We start from the raw sequence: 7,760 nt of genomic DNA on the forward strand, positions 1-7,760 counted from the left end.
ATGATCTTGACATATCATACATTTGATTCAAGTGGGGTACATAATCTTAATCTTATTTTTCCACGTGTACAGATTGCAGGATCACATTGGTTATACAGCCACATTTATACATAGGGCCATACTAGTGTCCTTGCTGCCCTTCCTATCCCCCCTCCCCTGCCCTCCCCTCTTTCTACCCAATCTACTGTGACACATTTCTCTCTCTTTTTTCTTCCCCCTCACACCATCTTATATGTAATTTTGCATAACAATGAGGGTCTCCTACCATCTTCCGTGCAATTCCTGTTCTCTCTCCCTTTCCCTCCCACCTCTCATCCCTATTTAATGGTAATCTTCTTCTTATGCTCTTCCTCCCTGCTCTGTTTTGAGTCACCCCCCTTATATCAAAGAAGACATTCTGCATTTGTTTTTTAGGGATTGGCTAGCTTCACTTAGCATAATCTGCTCTAATGCCATCCATTTCCCTGCAAATGCCATGATTTTGTTGTTTTTTAGTGCTGAGTAATATTCCATTGTGTATAAATGCTACATTTTTTAAATCCATTCATCTATTGAAGGGCATCTGGGTTTGTTCCACAGGAAATCTTTCATGAAGAAGAAAGATCTTAAGCAACATGATAGATTCAGAAGCTCATGAAAAGAGGCCACTGATCCTTACATCTTCAAAACAAGACATCTCACCTCATATTACAAATGTTGGTGGGATGAAGCCTTACTTGTATAGCTGCTGTGCAGTTTTCAACAATGTAGCCATCACAATTATCTTTTCTTGGAATCACAATCATGATGCAGTGCTTCAGTTGAGGAGGGATGGATTTAGAAACTTGTATTGTGGAATCCTTCCACCATTAATGTAGAAAACAACCACCTTGGTACCTATGTTTGTGCTTTATAAGGATTTTTGTTGCCTTTTCCAAAAGCATATCAATTCCCCCAGAGTTTGCAACACGTGGCGTGGCAGCAGTACTTGTAAGGAGAACAGAAGCCATTTTCACTCCATTGGAAAGAGTTCAGACATTGCTTCAACACCACAACCATCATGAAAAGTTCACAAACACTTATCAGGCTTTCAGGGCACTGAAATGCCATGGAATTGGAGTGTTATTGAGGTTGGTGCTCATTCTTTTCCATAATAGATTCAGCATTGTCCTTTCCTTTGGTCTCCAAGGTCCCATTAAGGAGTACCTGCCCAATGAAATGACTCACAGTGCTCATTTGGTCAATGACTTTATCTGTGGAGGTCTATTGGGTGCCATGTTGGGATTCTTGATTTTTCCAGTTAATGTTTTTAAAACTCACATACAGTCTCAACTTTGTGGGGAATTTCAGTCTTTCCCCAAGGTTTTCAAAACAATCTCACTAGAATGGGACAGGAAACTGAAAAACCTTTCCAGAGGTGCCCATCTGAATTGCCATCTGCCTCTCATCTCTTGGGGCATAATCAGTGCTACTTCTGAGTTCTTGTTAAAGGTTATATGAGAAAAGTCATTGGTGAAGTGACATTTATCAACTAAATAAACTTGTTCTTAATTGGCTCAAAGTATAAGTTGGTGTCACTAAATCCAAGCTGTATAAATTATGGGCAAGGGTAATTTCCTTAAGCCTCAACAACAAAAATAAAAACAATAAAAAGTTTCAGTAGGAAAACAATCACCAAGGAAGTTGGTTTTACATGTTCTTATCCCCCAACATGATATGTGAAATAATGCATATGTCAATTATCTCTATTTAGCTATTCTTCAACATTAACATATCTCAAAAACCATGTTGTATACAATAAATGCATATATAAATTTATAATTTATATTTATTATTTAAAAATTTAAAAATATAACTAAGAAAATAAAAGAGTAATACAATGTTTTTTAAAAAAAGATGATATGCAGGTGGAGTCGTGGTGTATGCCTATAATCCCAGCATCTCAGGAGGCTGAAGTAGGAGGATTATAAATTCAAAGTCACCTTCAGCAACCTAGTGAGGCCCTAAGCAACTTATTGACACCCTGTTTTATAAATAAAAGTAAAATAAAATAAAATGGGCTGAGGATGTCAGATGTAACTAGATGATAAGCACCTCTGGGTTCAGCCCCCAGTAACCTCTCAAAAATGTGGCAAATAAGCATATGAAAATATGCTCTACATTGTATGTCATAAGTAAAATGAAAATTAATACAAAATCAAAACAACTGTAAGATATCTCTTCAAATATATTAAAATGGCCTATACCCAGAGCATTGACAGTAACACATCCTAGTAGAGATGTGGACAACAAGTCTTGCCCACCTCCCACATGGGCGATGATATTTGGGGTTCCTCTGTGTGAAGCGGGCTGGCTGCAAAATAAAGCTAAGAAAAGAAGGTGGAAAAAACCACACTACACAGAAAGCAATTTTGAAAAGTGGGGTGGGATGGCTCTTTAACCTTAGTAGTTGAACTTCCACACTGGGAAGAGAGAGAGAGAGAGCTCGTGTTTGCTTTATTATATAAGGGGAAACTTCAAAGGTTTTCCATAGAATGTTCTTCTGCCAAATAAGGTAGAAGTGGGCTGTCCAGGCCCAATGGGTCACGCTCAATTCTGGAGTTATGAGAGCAGCCTTCCTAGCCCAGTGAAAACTGAGATCATGTTCATTGTGTAATCCATTATTGGAAGGAGCCAAAAATGACTTGAAATACCAAACTAAAATCTCCTAGGCTCAAGGCCAAGTGAAGATGCTAAATAGCTCAGGAGTGGCTTCCCACAAACAAGAACTCTCATTCATTCTGGTGTGAATGCAAAAAGTAAACTCATATTCAAAACAGTTTAGTAGTTTATTTCAAAACTAAACATATTCTTAGCTAGCAACCAGTAATTATGCTCCTTAGAACTTACGCAAAACTGTTGAAAATCTACTCACAAAAAATCCTACACACATTTATAGAAACTTTATTTGATAATGCTAATATTAGGAAGCAATAAAGTTGTCCTTCAGTAGACAATTGCTTAAATAAACTGTGGTACATCAACACAATAGAATAGTATTGATTCTAAAAGGAAATGAGTATCAAGCCATGAAATATGAAACATAAATTTAAATTAGTAATTGAATGTATTGATTTCAAACCCAGAAATTACAAGACAGAGAGAGTGGAACAGGCAGTACACAGTGGAATACAATGTAGTGAAATCACTCTATATGGTGTTACAATGGTGGATACATGTTGTCATATATCTTTGAAAACTCATCAAGTATACAATACCAAGGGTGAACTCTATTGCAATCTATGAACTTGGGGGATAAAGATGTGTTAGTGTAGTTTCATCAACTAAAATAAATATTCCACTCATAATGGATGATGATAGTGTAGGAGATTATGCATATTTATAGATGGGTTTTATAGGAACATTGCAGTTTCTATTCATTTGGGTGTAAACCTAAAACTGCTCTACAAAATAAATTTTATTAAAAACAACAAATATATGAATAAATGTTAAACATCCCCAGCAATTCGAGAAATGCAAATTAAAGCTATACTGAGATTCTACCTTACTCCAGTCAGAATGGCAATTATTAAGACAACAAGTAAGCAACAATAAATGTTGATGAGGATGTCGGGGAAAAGGCTCACTGATACATTGCTGGTAGGACTGCAAATTGGTGCAACCACTATGGAAAGCGGTATGGAGATTCCTCAAAAAACTTGGAATGGAACCACCATTTGATCAACTTATCCCACTCCTCAATATACACCCAAAGGACTTAAAATCAGCATACTTTAGTGACATGGCCACATCAATGTTTATAGCAGCTCAATTTACAATGCCTAAGCTATGGAACCAACCTTGGTGCCCTTCAACAGATGAATGGATAAAGAAAATGTAGGCTATATATACAATGGAATTAAACTCAACCATAAAGAGAAGAATGAAATTATGGCATTTGCCAGTAAGTGGATGGACTGGAGACTGTCTTGCTAATAAGCCAGTCCCAATAAACCAAAGGCTGAATATTCTCTCTCATATGTGGATGCCAACACACATTGAATGGTAGAGGAAAGAATAGAAGTTCATTGGATTAGACAAAGAGGAATAAAGGGAAGGGAGAGAGAGTGAGAATAGGAAAGAGAGTAGAATGAATTGGACATAAATTTCCTATGTTCATTATGAATACACAACCTGGGTAATTCCACATCATGTAGATGGGATCCTAATTAGAATGGTATACTCCATGTATATATAATATATCAAAATACACTCAACTGTCATGTATATTTATTTTTTTCTTTTTCTTTTTTTTTGTGGTGCTGGGGATTGAACCCATGGCCTTGTGCATGCGAGGTAAGCACTCTACCAACTGAGCTATATCTCCAGCCCCTGTCATGTATATTTAAAAAGAACAAAATAAAAATGTATCATACTCTGTCACACTTTAGCACATCAGCAAAATTATTTGATATATACTTTCAGTTGAAGACTGTTAATATAAGTAATTAAAGTACCTTAAGAGAGCATTCAAGGCACTTTAATAGCTGTCCACCTCAAATTTGCAACCATGTTATTCAGCTTTTAATTCACTCTATTACCCAGGATAACATTCGATACACAATATACATTAAATAATATGTTACTTATATATTCAACAAACAAACATTCAATATTTACTGAGTCAGACACTGTGGAAAATATGGAGGATATAAAATAATATTCTTGTCATTATAGAGTTTCAAGTTGACTGATATAAGAAAAATTGATGCCATAATTTTAATATAAAACTCATTACAATCACCACCATTACTCACAAAGAATAAATGATCAAGGAAAGCCAGCCTCTATCACTTCCTTTGTTACCTACAAATGCTAGCACGATAAAGTTATTCCAAATTCAGGTCAGCATAGTGCAGCACAAAAAGAGAATTGAGAGAAGTCAAAAATGTTTAAGGCAGGTAGATAGGTGGATCTTTGTGAAATGACTAAATTCTGTGTCCCCGACCTGGAGCTTTCCATCAAATGAGAGAAAGAATTTTGATAGGACCTCCATAAAATATGAAAGTTTTAAAAGCATTGAAGATTTATTATTAGAAAATGAATGAGTCTAGGGATTTGAACAATCTGCTAGGAGTTCTTTGCACCATGTTGGCATGCCACCAATGCAATTGGAAATAGAATGTGTCAGAGAGGTTATGATGTCCCATATGCTCTGTTAACTCAAGACTCTGAAACCCTCTCATAAGCCCAAGAATAAAATAAGTGATAAAAGAAGGGAATCTAGAGTAATAAAAGTGGGTATAATAAAGAATATGTTGTACCCTTGTCTTATGGTTTGGATATGACATGTCTTCCAAAAGCTCCTTATTTAATTCAGGAATGTGAAATTATTAGATTGTGAGAGCTGTAATCTGATTAGGCCAATCTAGTTTTAAGTCACTGACAAGGTGGTAACTTTTGGCAGGTGGGATATGGCTAGAGGAAGTGTGTCAATGGGGGCATGCCCTGGAAGGTTTCATTTTCCTTGTGGCATCTTTCTTGTGTCTCTATTAGCTTCCTTGTTGACACCAGGGAAGCATATTCCCTGCCACTGCACCATTTCCCCATGATGTACTGCCTCACCTTCAGCCCAGAGCAATGGAACCTGTCATCTATGAACAGAGACTTCTAAAACCCTGAGCCCCAAATAAGCTTTCCCTCTTCAAAGTTGTTCTTGTCATGGATTTTGAACATAGAGATGCAAAAGTGAACTCAAACACCTCACTAACTAGAGGTCATACCAGAAGGAATAAACCTCAGTGAATATCAACCTTCATGAATAACTACATTTAAGAGTAGGTTGATAGGCTGGGGCTGTATCTCAGTGGCAGACCACTTGCCTAGCACATGTGAGGCACTGGATTTGATCCCTAGCACCACATAAAAATAAACAAATAAAATACAGGCATACTGTCTATCTACAACTTAAAAAATTATAAAAGAGTGCAATGAGAAGGCACACCTTTGTGATTTTCAGCATAGGAAAAAAGTCAGTTTTAAACTAGACACTTTTTCCACTTTATCTATTCAATGACACCGAATACTGCCACCAAATATATAACAACCTACTAATTATGGAGTAAAAAGTGAAAATTCTTATATTAAGCTGGAAATGACTAGGGAAAAAACTCACAAAATTATATAATAATTATATATATATATAATTATATAATAAATTATATAATTTTTAAATTATTGGAATTATAAATTCTAGCATCAGGAGATGGTAAAGAGAGAGATTAAGTGACAGAAAAACTACTATGTCTTGTGTATATGGCTTGAAAATTAATATATTCAGAGCACAATGAACATAGAAGATGATTGTAGATTGTTTGATGTGCTATATAGGAAGAATTTATTTTTTTATGATAGAGAATTTAGGAAAGCCCTACTTCAGATACGATGATCAAGGTAGGTGTCTCTGAGGAGACAACATTTGTGTCAAGTTCTTAATAATAAGAAAAAAAAATCCATAGTATTCCAATTGAAGGAATAGAGTGATTATAACTAAACAAAGAATCTGAAGTATTCCAATCATTGTCCCCTATGCGTATGCACATATAAATATACATACATGTTACAAATATATTCTTACTGTTATTCCTTTGCAAAGAAAATTTTTTAATTGAATGATAGTTATTTTAGCAGAATCAGTCTCAGTATCCTACCATCACTTTTTCTGTGACATAAGCAAAAATAAAACAGCTTCTGAAATAGAGAAAAATATGAATAAACAAGTAAGTCAAAATCTAGAGACTGGCAATATATTTTCCATGAAAATTAACATATTTGGAGAAGTTAATATGTGAATCAGTCATTGGATTTAAGATCAAGGAGCTGAGGTCTGACTAATTTTCCTGTGTTACTGTTAACAGACAACAGTTCCAATCTTGATGATGGAAAGTTTGAGTATTGTTTAAGAGCACAGGATTTCAAACAAATATCATTTACACAAATCCTGGCCTAATCATTAGCCAACTGTGTATTTGTGAACATGTTTTTTCTCTGAGCATCAGTTTTCTTATCCGAACCTACATAACAGAATTGTAAGGGATAAGTGAATTCATATAATTATATTACAGAGAAAAAGCATCAGAATTTAATTTTTTTTGTGTGGAGGGGTACCAGGGATTGAACTCAGGGTCACTCAACCACTGAGTCCCATCCTCAGCCCAATTTTGCATTTTATTTAGAGACAGGGTCTCACTGACTTGCTTATCACCTTGCTGTTGATGAGACTGGCTTCGAACACACAATTCTCTCAGCCAAGCTGCTAGGATTACAGGTGTGCACCACCATGCCTGGTTGTAGTAAAATCTTAATAGGTTCTGTTATAATAACTTCATATGAATGGACACATTTAACCCTAACAACAACCTTAAAAGTTAAGGGCTTAGCATTATCCTTATTTTACAAATAAGGGAAATAACACTGATGCACTGAGGGGTTAAATTACTATCTTGACTGAATGGTAAGAGCCAAGCTTTAAACCTAATAGATTAAATTTCAGAGTCAATCACACTAACAAATATTAGCTATAACTAGTATCACCACTTTATGGAATACAAAATCAATTTAGTATTAGAATTTTGAAACTGAAACAGCTATGAAATAATCAATAATTAACACAAAATTATTTAACATTGTCTTTCTATTCAGACAATCATTATTATATTCTCTAATTTGGCAAGTTTGAATCAATGGACATTTATTGTTCTGAGATAGAAGGATGTACAGTAGACCTCCAAGGGACTTGGATC

At 35.4% G+C, this 7,760-nt stretch overlaps 1 pseudogene; it reads left to right on the forward strand.

Moving 5' to 3' along the window:
* The first annotated feature begins 614 nt into the window (after positions 1 to 614).
* On the forward strand, positions 615 to 1,479 carry LOC107156072 (annotated as a pseudogene).
* Positions 1,480 to 7,760: the final 6,281 nt, after the last annotated feature.

Source organism: Marmota marmota, unplaced genomic scaffold, assembly GCF_001458135.2.
Source record: "Marmota marmota marmota unplaced genomic scaffold, marMar, whole genome shotgun sequence".
NCBI classification, from domain to species: domain Eukaryota; kingdom Metazoa; phylum Chordata; class Mammalia; order Rodentia; family Sciuridae; genus Marmota; species Marmota marmota.